The sequence below is a fragment of the Montipora capricornis genome, chromosome 3 (assembly GCF_036669925.1).
Source record: "Montipora capricornis isolate CH-2021 chromosome 3, ASM3666992v2, whole genome shotgun sequence".
Lineage (NCBI taxonomy): Eukaryota > Metazoa > Cnidaria > Anthozoa > Scleractinia > Acroporidae > Montipora > Montipora capricornis.
The window spans coordinates 43,838,704-43,851,203 of NC_090885.1; the positions used below are offsets into that span (position 1 = coordinate 43,838,704).

General features: G+C 37.7%; 1 pseudogene; it reads left to right on the forward strand.

Annotated features, from left to right (window-relative positions):
* Window positions 1–11,487: 11,487 nt before the first annotated feature.
* The window catches only part of LOC138040355 (zinc finger protein 862-like), a 2,597-nt pseudogene continuing 1,584 nt past the window's right edge, over window positions 11,488–12,500 (forward strand).

A 12,500-nucleotide genomic window follows, 5' to 3' on the forward strand; every position in this document is an offset into this window, starting at 1 on the left:
GGTTGCATTGCATGGCTTGGTACATATATATGTACCTGCTGCGCAAAGTCAAATGAGTAGTGCATTTTAGTGATCAATGAGCATGACAAAGGTCTATGTCGTTCTCCACTGCTTCAAAATTACGTTTTGCCTCTTTGCAAGCCTTTCTGGCAAGCTCTCTTTCTGTCTGCACTGAACTTAAATGATTCTGTTAAGCTTGAACGCATTCAGATTTTTCTTCCTCAGGAAGATTAGCTGCTCGAAGTAACTTGAAAGTGTTTTGCTGGCAAGTAAAGATCAGTCATCAGCTTCGCCACAACAACGTTCGGATAGAATTGCTTCCACAAGTCGATAAATTTCGTATTGCTCACAGCTTGTTTGCCTGACTCTTCACATGCTCTTTTAAACAACTTCAAATCTATTATGATGTAGCATTCAGGGGAGAGCCTTTTCCTCCACCACCACTTGAAGATAAAACACCTCTGCAATACTTCAAGCAATTTTTTGACGACGCACTGATTGACCACTTGTTGAGCAAACTTATACTTGGTACAGACAACAGGAACTTCAATTGGTTTGGGCCATAATAAAATAGAAATGTACATAGGTATGATCGTTATGATGTCTATCATAAAATTGCCACAGATGTGAATGTATTGGGGTAAGGCAATGCAAATCCATACAGTAGCAGAAGTAATGCCGGTGAACCGTTTTGATAAAATGAAACATTTTTTTCATTGCAATGACAACAGCAAAAATCTAGCAAACACCCACAAGGACTTTCACAAACTGTAAGGTAGAACAGGTTGCCGAGGCCAAAATACTCGGAGTAACATTCAACCACACCCTCTCCTGGGAAGGGCACGTTGAGACCCTGCGTAAAAAATGCAGAATTCAACCATATCTTACCCAGGTGGGGTCCCTACACTATTATAATGCCTGCATTCATAGCCAGCTTGTTTACTGCTCTAGTGTCTGGGGTACCTGCTCTCAAACACTTATTCTCTGCCTCCTTCTTGCTCAAAAACGTGCTGCCAGAATAATATTCATTCAAAAACTCAATTCCGTTGCCCATCTTGAAGAACTTTGCTGCTTTGCATGCCGTTTTCTGCTTTACTGCAATTGCTATTTCTCCTAAACGTCCAAGTTTGCTGCGATATATTGTTTGTAACTATGTCAATTTAAACTTTTATATTGTGTTAATTTTTAATTTCATTTTAATAATTATGTTACATTAAATTAATTATTGTATATGTGTATTTTTGAAATTTATTTGTATATATTTCTTTCTCTATTACAGAGGGCCATGTGTTACAAAACTCTTTACTGGGTTAATCATGTATTACCCTCTCAAAATAAAGAACATTGTATTGTATTATATTGTATTGCAACCAGAGATGTGCACTTTGACCAGTGTGGTCATTTTCCAATGTTTCAGGAAAAACAGCAGCGATGTCGACACTGCAAGACCGGCTAGTCACACTTGAAATGCTGCAAATGTGAAGTACACCTCTGTTTGGTGAAGTCCAGGAACTACTTCAATGCCTTTCATGGTGTTAACTAGTTAACAGCATCATATTGCTGGTCAGATGTTGTCAGAAGACACTAGTATTAACAACATTTGATTATTGTAAACTAAACCAGAACATTATAGTATGATAGGGCAAATGATATAGCAAACGTGAAATTGCCAATTCAGCATTTTTTTGTATTATACCATGAAATATTTTCAACAGCCAAGGACTGCATTTCTTGTTGTGTTTTTATTATATCGAAGAGTGATTTTAACAAACTAATAGCGAGATTTGACCTTAAAATTTCTGTGTATTCTATACCGTTCCTGCATGTTGTTGTTCCTCGACAACATCCTCGTACGTTGCCATAGCAACGTCGCAATACCACATGATTTGTTAAATCGACATCACTTGAATAAGAACTGAATTTCGAAGGAAAATATTTTACTTCCTTGATGTCCTAAATTCATGCATGAAAGAGTTAAAGCTAATTATTGTTTACAGTTCCTCACCATGATTCCTCCTTGAATTAATGGACCGAGTATGGTTCTTGCTCTGCACATTGTTTATTGTTTTTTTTTTTTTACTTTTGTCAGTGAGCAGACCCAAACTTCCACTCAGCCATATAGTCAGTGGGACTTCCAATCACACAACTTAATTTTAAAACGTTAATGTTCTTAAAATTTTATGACTATTCTACTCTTTACAATGTATTTAGTACAAAATATATTGCCTTTTTGCATTATTGAAGCGCTTGATTTGAAGCGAGTATTGAATGCATAAAGAGCCATTACTTCATCCATGGAATGTGTCGATGTTGCAACTTTCATTGGTAGGGAAATAACCACTGTATTAAAGATAGCAGTGGATAATGTAATTCTTGAATTATATGATTTGTGTGACTACTTTGCTAGCCCTTTACTCGTGTGAAAAAAACAATTAAATTTAATCCCGACTTTTAAGAAAGAAAGCTGTAAGTTGTGAATACTGTTATTAACGTATCGTTCATGCCCACACATAGCCTGAAGAAAGTTCCAGATTACGACTGATGGTGCAATCAGAGATTTCACAACCGCTATAAATGATGTGTAGTTGTTGTTGTGCTACATATTGATCAGGTGATTTTGTGTCTACAGTAATCAATGGATCATCAAGGACAACTTTGGAATGTGCACTACGTTGCAACTATAGTGGTAAGGAAACGATAAATTTTTCAAAGCATGGTTATAAGATCTAAAAGATCCTGTTATTTCAGTTCTCAACCAACAGCAATGAATATGGGCTATATTTACATGTAGTCGTACTGTGACACACAAACACTTTAATAATACAGAAATGATGGCTGTATGGCTGAGACTTTACTTTTCCAAGGAGTTAACAGATTATGATTTCTCATTATTTCATTAATTCGCCATTGTTATCATTCAAAAGTTATCATGTTCAGTTTATTCAGAAGACAAGCCCTTATTGTCAAAGTAACAGGAAGGTACTCAACACTCTCAGGTGCTCACCCTCAGGAAGCAGAAATACAAGTGTTGATAACTGGAGCTCACCCCAATGGGAGAATAGAGAGCTTGCATGGAGGTTTGACCCACTGTTCTTTTCCTTGGCATCTGCAAGTAGAGTTGTCAGCATGCAAAAAATGTTTTGTTTAAAGAGTTTTCATGTCAGAAAAGCTCAGCAGTGCAGAAAGTATGGATATTGCTTCAATAAAATGTGCAGCCTTTCTTGGTTGTAAACCAGTTCATAAAGACCTGATGCCATTATGTCGTTTACAACATTTTGTTCTAAATAGCTCTAAAAAAGTGGAATATTTCTCCCAAAGTTTTTTAAAAACATTGTTCAAAACCATTTTGTATTTCTTTGTTTCTCCTTTTTCCCTTTTTAGTTAACCTTTGCTCTAAATAATAAGAGGGAGTCCTCCCTATACATGGAAGTCTCCATGGCTTCTTGACCCAACTAATCCCGTGAACAAAAGCTGTCACACCAAAACAGCCACCACAAAAACAGCTAAATCCACTACAATGCTGTTAACACCACGCAAACAATTAAATTCCTTGTAACCATCTGTTAAAACTGGTTCGCAAAAAGACAGATCTCACATGTTGGGCATTGCTCGCCAGACAAATGTTGCCACATGTTGCACACTTTCCCCAAACTCGGACTTCCGTCCAGGGATATCCAGCGTACCACCCTCTGTTGACACCTCTCTTTAGCTTCTATGGACAGGAACATCATCATTTCCCCCTGGGGTGTTTTGTGTGAGGCTAAAACCAAAAAGGAACCAAAAAGCAAACAATTAAGGATGATGCACTGTAAAAGGGGAAACAAATCTGCTCACCGAGCTCAGAGAAAGTGACCACCAGAGCCTGAGTATTCAGGCTCAAGGGCATGCCCATGGGCAAAACGCTTGAGGGGCCACACCTCCACTCTCAAGAACACAAAATAAAACATGGCCTTGGGTATAAAAGCTTCATTCTCATCAAATCTGAGAAGAACCCCCACAGACACCGAAACAAATCACTGCAATTGGTTCCGCTTTGGTCTAGCGCTTCCCTTGGCAAGAACACCAAACGTGGCCCACTCTTCCCCACACAACATCTTTTACTCCCGGACAGCCTGAATCTCATATTGCCAAACCTGGAGTATGAAGATATATGCGTCCGTCCAACAAATGTACCTTGATTGATAACTGATGGCCCTTTTGTTGCCTCAGCTATTACTCTCGCCACCACAGCCTCTACCTTTGAAGCGACCAACCCGATCAAGATCTGCTGAAGGCATGGGTTGGTTATCGACAGACCCCCGGGGGGGGGGGGGGGTATATAGGTATGTGCCGCTGTGAGGGGCATGGTTTTCAAGCAGTTTACTCTAGGATAGAGTATATAAATCATAGCCTTTCGGTCTAGAATAGGGTAGTTGGTGGAAGTTTTTGTCAGGACTAAGGAAACCAGAAGAACCTCAAGAGCATAAAAAATTCAAATCGGAAAAGTTTAAGTTTAACTAACTCAGCCTCAAGAGTGTCAATAAATGGCTATCATGAAACACCTCTGGATATTATTAACTGTCAAGAATCGGAATTTAGACGGAAATCGGTGGGAGTTCACTCTAGTATAGGGTAGTAAAATTCAACTGAACTAGCTCTGGTATAGGCTAAGGGTTCCAGAGTCCCAACGGCACATCCCCACCCAGAAATTCCAAAAGTGCCCCCCCCCCCGATAGACCATACTGCCTTAGTACTATCCTGAAAGGAGACGATTGGGCATACTTCTTTCATAATGTTAATCACCTCATCAGGTGCTGCAATTGCAGTGTATAGATCAAACAAAGCTGCTTGACGTGAAATCACCATGTGGAGAGAGGATTAACTCCTGACCCATCAACTTTGTGCGTCCATTCATCCAATTCCTCCTTGAGAGCTTCCACTGTAGAGGCAGTGGCCACTGTGTTTCACATCACCAGGAGGCACAGAGCAAATTGTTCCTCCTATCACTGCACCTATCATTGGTCCTTGACCAAGCGTGTTTCGTTTTGTTTTTTCCCATCTGGTGGTGCCAAGTGCTGGTTACACTACACCACTGGTCCCCGACCAAGATTCCATCCTCGCTTTATGTCTACTTTCCTTTTTTTCCATTAGTTGATCCTTTCGTTTCGTTTTTTCCTATATGTGTGATCTTTTCCTGTTTTTTTTTTGTCATGCCAACAGGTGACAAAGAAAAGAAGCAATGGTCCTCACCAAAACAACTTGATCGGTCCTCTCCCTTTTTGGCCCTTTACCAACCACCTTGTGGCTTAGAGCATAGGTCCTCGACCTATTCCAGCTCTATCAGCCGAATGGCACTGAGCAAAGGTCATCAACCTATACCAGGTGTATCAGACTTCTACCACAGTTATACATTTATACATTACGCTATCCGATAAAACAAAATTGGCAAAACCTATACCAACTCAGTTGGACCTTGAACAAATCATCCCTGAACACGGTAAGGATTGTCATTCCTCTAACAAAACAAATAACCTCTCAAAGTATAAGACAACACAAAACTACTAAACGTCCAAATGGCATATAACAAGCACCACCATGATGAACCATAACCCAGGAGTTACAAAACACCCCGTGAAGCGGAGCAAAAGGAATAAACAACAGAGCACACGCTCCAAATGTGAAATTAAAATTAAACCCCACCAGAAACGAGTTACAAGAAGGTTGAGGTTGATGGAGGAGCTTGCTCAGCAGAACCTTGAAGAGGCTGTAAAGCTTCCTGGACCACAGCTTGGTTGTTCGGGGAGGACAGATGCACAGTCATCACGGAAACGACTCCACCCAAAGTTAGTAAAACTGACAACCTTGAATTATATCGCATGCCAAAAGTCTAATGAATATTTAATTACTGGCACTTATTTCGATTCATTACATCATTTTATTAAAATTAAATATAAATAGAGTGAGTAAGCAAAGCCTTGACAAAAGATTTACAAAATCACGATTGAAGGGCTCCCACTTGCAGAGTAAAAGAAAACTTTGAAGAGCGGCACTGTTGCAAGAAATGAGTACCGGTACTGTTACTAACTAAAGACACTGAACTCTCCTCATCTTTCAGTCTCATTCAGGGTGCTTCTGCTTATCATTCAATTATAGCTATTCAACTGAGATTCATAATACATGTACTCCGCCATATGCATTAAATTTTGTGAGAAAGTTGGGAAGAAGATTGAGATCTACAAAAAAATAATACTTGGGACCCCAATTTGGTCACACGTGTGGGTACCAGGACCCAGAACAATAAATCAAAGTGCCATTCAGGCCATGACCTTAAAGTAGTTAATATAAACCAACTTGTCATATGAAAGTACAGACCTTATTCGAATGTGATGTCCAGGACACAACTCTTTTTACAATAATTGTCTAAATTCTCGCACGCTCATTTGCTAATTTTATATCATTAATAGGAGTACAGACAGATTAATTCTAATTTATGCATACAATCAGTGCACCTGTCAAACTGCCAACTTTTTAACCAATGAAATTTTATTGACTGTTGTAAGTAGCCAATCACAGAGAGAGAGAAAGCTATATTGACAATGCTCACGTCAATTTGAATAAAATTCATGTTTACGGCTGTTTACTGCATACTTTTACCTCATTATAACTCAGCAATTAACCATTTGGGTTTTTGTCAAAGTGGCTGTAGAAATCATGAGCCTCGGGTTTTTAACAATAACAATGTTATGAAACAATTTATCATCAATAAGGGGGCAGACGCATAAAAAAAACTGACATCAGTTTCTCCAACCAGAAACTTTAAAGTTGACAAACCTTAAAATGTTCAAAAGAATATTACTCTAACAAGATCACACAGGATCCCTTCAAATGGACATGCCAAGTTGAAACTAAAAATCTCTCCACATTCTGGTCTGGTTTTTTTAGGAGCAAGAGTTCACAGATTCTGCACCCCTTCCCCAGTTCCCCCACCTAGAACGAAACTAAACACTCCATAAAGCGGACACTGGGTTGCCTGTGGTACATGTTACACAAAAACAGAAGGCACTGAATTCGGTGGTATTGAACTGCAGCGCTCCAGTTAATTTTTTTCAAGTGGGGGGTCATTAAGACCATTTGAGGGTCACGCACATGTCATGCCAGCAAAGGCCCTTTGGCTCACACGTTCACACCTTTAATTATTTTGTAATGTCCTGTCCCATTTGAGGTCTTCAAGTTTTTTAAGCTTCGCTAATAAATTCAGTTTAAAGATAACAAAACAAACTCTTGAGTAAAATTCATTCGCTCTAACGGACGTTTTCCAGCATGTCATGCACGTCTTGCAGTTGCACTAAGCAAACGTTTATTGCACACACTAAGAAAGGACTGAAGATGTTGTCTCTGCTTCATAATTCGTCTTCTTGTTAGTCTAATCTGATGCCAGGTCAAAACATTCTTTGGCTTTACGTTTGCACCAAAAAGTAACGTAAAAGCCAGGAGTTAACAGAAAAAGACAAGAAAAAAAAACCTAGTTTTATATAACTCTGAATCAAATTCTCATCGAAAGATTAATGACAATCGATTGTAAAAACACAAAAATTTCTGCAGTCTCTGACTTCTATGAACGAATGGAAAAATCATGATGTTTTGTCAAAAGGAAGAAATTGATCATGTGCTTGGCAACCATACAAACAATTTTTTTTTTTTCCTTTGGATTTCAAAACTATGTTAAGTAAACACTAACTGACCCAAGATTTTAAAAAGACACCTGTTTATTTTAACTCACATTTTCTTATTTATTGTTCTGCCGTTACTAACTTTAAAATTTTGAGAGAGCTGGGTTGAGGAGAAAATGACGTCAAAGACTCACTAGTTTAAGAATACAATGCGTGTGTACACCGCCAAATTAATATGCAGCACAGGAGTTTCGGGCTTTCAGACTTTTAAAACCGTGTTTTGCATATAATTATAAGAAATTGCGTTTACACACTGAAATTTTAAGCTAGTGAGTAAATGACGTCATGTCCTCTAGATCCAACCCTCTGAGGTCCAATCGGCCAGTTTTGAACGTGAGTAATGGTGGACCATGAAATCCAAAACTTACACTCAAAATAAGGAGCCTTTGGATAAAACTCAAAGCTCAAAATTTTGGCAGTTAGGTGTTGAGTGAACAAGCTTTCAAAATCTGAAGAAAAAAAAGAAATGATTTTTGATCATAGTACCACTTTAATAAATATGAAGTTTGTTACCGTAATTTCCGGGCGATTACCTGCGCGGTAGATTGCCCGCATCAGTCATTTTTTGCAACAACAAGAAAAAAAATTCAACAGATTACCTGCACTAGCAGATAACCCGCACCCAAAAACAAAAGAAATTCGTGAACTCACAGAGTTATCTGCACAAGCGATAAATTTCAGCTTATACTCAAAAGTAAAACTCTGACATTCACGTTTAACACCGGGCATTTTGACTCAAAATTGTTCGTGGCTACACTTATCGTAAATGATTGAAGCATGTATTTCTCATTCAGTCAATTACCTTAAGGTTGTGAATCAAATAAAAACTTTAACCATTGTTTTTGTTCACAAAATGTCCTTTAGCATGAAATTGGTAAGTTTTCACAACTATTGTTTTTGATCATTTATTGAATGATACTGCTTGTAAAAATCCGCTCTAAAAAAAATCGATATCTCAGATCTACTGACTCTAAGAAATCGCTTGAAACGGGAAAATACTCTCTACCTCAAGGCAGTGCTTGCTAGGAATATTTTACTGGTGCGCCGATTGTTTTGGTGTTTTACAAATTTGTCCGTGAATGTTTGTTTACACTCGTGCCAACAATCCCCTCTTATTAATTATGCGGTGGTAGCGGCACCATGAAATGAACATGTCGGTAAAGCCTGCTATTTCACATTTTTATTCTTTTGCTTTGAGTTTATTATTCCAGTTAGTGAATATTTTATTTTCAACTAAACAAAGAAAGAAGCTGTGAAATTAGCAAAGTAAGAAAGTAATATCACACACGTGATAAACAATTTTGATTGGCAACGATATTTGTAGATATGTTTTCAATTTACATTGGTTTTCATCGAGAGCATTTCAGTTTATTAGGCAATATACAGTTTTTAGGAACAGTTTCATTAATGACTTTTACATTTTTTCCCTACTTACGGTTTTAGAACTATACCGGAAGATTTAGAAATTATCACATTACCCGCACTTTCCTATAACCCTCACCAAGAACTGTTTGCGGAAAAATTAACACATTAACCGCAGGTAATCGCCCGGAAATTACGGCACTATCTGAATGTTTTTGTGTTAGAGTAAAGGGATATATTGTCACGCAAATGATGTAATTTCACAACAGTCAAAATTCGCAAAAAGCGCGAGTTTCATGTAAACAATCTTCGCACTAGTAAGCCGTAGCAATAAATTGGATTAACCAGAAAGTTAAAGAAATATTGTTGCCTTCCAGAATAAACTTCATTTTACACTACAATGACAAAATCATTTGTCAGGGAAATAAAATTTGTCTCCTTGCGTATCACAATTCAAAAGACGTATGCAAATTTGTTAACTCATTTTCACCGCGTCCCGATTCCCGCGAAATTTTTCTTCTTTCAAATATTAAGAAAAATATTATTTCTCATCAAGCATTGCATCTTTTATGTTCAAATAACCGCTAAAAATAAATATTTTTTAACGATCTATCTGTATATTTTTTGTCATATTTTAATATTCTCTGTCAAAATTTGCACCACAATCAAAACACAAAAATAGCAATGCACGCAACAAATTTAGTCGCATTTACCTCTTCATCGCATTCTCATGCTTAACACAGGAATTTTTAGCTATTGTGAAAATCTTCCTCTACTCGTGAGCAATCATCCTTTCAGAGAAATCGACTGGTCCAGGAATATTTTATGAGTTTTTTTCAATGGGATGTCAAAAGGCCAACTGGATGTTATGCATAATCGGGCAAGTTCAGGCGATCAAGTTGCCCGTGTGACCCATTATAAATATTTTTTCACAAAATGTTCCAGAATCGTCAAGTATCACCAAAGAAGACAAGAACATCATTTTATTCTACGCAAAAAGTAGGTTCTGGAGGTAATTTTGAGAGTGGAAATCAAGTTTACAGCAGACAGTAAATACAAACTCAAGGGCATGGTATATTTAATTAAGTTAACACAACAGAAAGACGCTAACCTCATTTTGACACAAAAATGCTTTACTATTGCCATAAATACTATCCAGTTAAGCTTGCATATTACACAACATGATGAATTCATAAAGGCCACCTTATCCAGCGAAATATTTTTTGAAACAAACAACATATTTGCTATTAGAGGCAAAAACCCCTTCCTATTTCATTGCGTGCCTGAAGACAAGAAACTGAATTGTGTCAAATTTTCCTGGAATAATGAAGCACAAAATAGACAACAAGCTTTCTTTCAAATAATTCTTGGCTGTCAATTTCCAATTATTATTTTACCTGAAGACTGTGCAGAGTTGAGTACAAATACCGTAATACAAATAACCAGAAAACAGAGATTAGAAATACAGCTCCAGCCTTCTCAAAACCGAATGGTCGGCGGCTATTTCAAATCTTGGCCGTCTCTTTTCGGTCAAAAAATATAATTTTCAACGGCAACAAAACAATGACAAAGAAAATATGAAAAATTCAACGCAAACAGAAAAATAAAAAAAACCGCCGCCAGAGTGCGTTTCGCTGGTGTGATCCGCTTAAATCTAATTCTTACATAAAATACAGTAGGTAAAAAATGTCCAGAGACTACGCTGTCACAAACCAGATAATGGAAATGTCAATTTCGTTAGTGAAAAAAAAAACATTGATCTGTCTGGCAAATGTGTAATTCGATCACTCTTTACAGTTCAGTCGGGATAACATGGCAGAGAATCAAAAGCGAAAAGCTGTAATAACATCTTACTTTTCCAAGCAGCAAAGAAAAGAAGGTAAGAATTCACTATTTTTGTTCAAGAGTCATCGGCAAACTTTTGCGAGTAATTTTACGAGTAATTTTCTATTCTGCTTCACTGAACATGGTGCCAAATAGGCGTGATGTAAGTTACCGTACTAGTTGTAGCTTTCGTTACTTAAAATCACTCTTATTCTTCTGCGTAGACATTCTTGAACCTTAAAACTTGTCGAGTTTCAAAAAGCGAAAGGGAAACAACATTAAATGTTGTATAGGATAGTGCGCACATTTGAAAGAGCGGGTTGTATTTCGTACAAAATACAGTTGTGCTTCGTTTGTTCACAACATACAAAGGTCATCACGAGTCACGGGAAAGTACACGTGAACTACATGTGAAATGTAATGCCACTAAAATCACCACGGAATCTAGCTGTCATGTCTTTGAATTTTATAAAATACAAAATTTATAAAATCAAATACTTTTTACACTCTGATAACAAACAAATGTGTTTGGTGTTAAAAATGAAACTACAGCTATAACCACTGCACTGAAAAAAAATCGGCATTTATCTCATTCCTGAAAGGAAGTAACGGGACTTGAATGAATGAATGAAGCTTTATTTATTCTCGGGTTTGATCTAACTCTTGGTTAGACCTCTAGCAAAAAAACAATATGCTTATTAGCCGAGAAAAATAATAATAACAGAAAAAGAACAGGAAAGCCAAAAACCTATTTACAAAAAAAAAAAGACTAAAAGGTTACAATTACTTAATAGAACATAAAAATTAGCAATTAAAATGTAAATCAATTTAGTCTCAGGTGATAAACAGTGTGAACAGGACCAGGCAGGTACAGTTAGTAGGGGTGCAGCAACAGCAAACCAGCCAGAAGAAAACCAGAGTCCTGCAGCCGATGATAAACGAGAATCTTCTGCTCATTAGACATCCTCTAGTTCTATAACAGCAGATGGCTCTGCTACTGAAGCTACCTCTTATGTCCTCACGCCCTTCCTATTTAAGTTACCCTTTCTTGGATGCAAAAGACTGTGAAGAACTCATCAGTCAGTACTTTACATGGTTATTACATATGCCCCTCTAGACTGTGTAGTAGCCTGGGGCATGAAGAGGTAGCCAGACTAAAGAACCAAAAGAAAAAGTACCTTCACACTTGGCACCAGGAGAAAGAAAATTGGTGGCTTTGCTATGTTGAGGGGAAAGGGATGTATTGCCTTTTGTGCAAGAAACATGCAGTTAAGACAGCACAGAATAAAGAGAGTCAGCTTTCACTCAAACACCAGGTTTGAGAATGAAGTACATGTATGATGCCATTAAGGCACATCGAAATTCTGACCGACATAAAAAAGCAGTCAGTCAAGAGCAAGGGCAGCGCATGTCCATCTTCCACAAAGAAGTAGTAGAAAGGGAAGTGATTGCCAACGATGTCTTGGAAAAAGCCTTTTCAATTGCTTACTTCCTGGCAAAAGAACATATTGCAAACAGGAAGTTTCTCCAACTAATCAAGTTTGCTGAAAAGTCCCTTCAAGTAAGTCACTTTCGACACTTCCACCACAGGTCTGAGGGATCCAT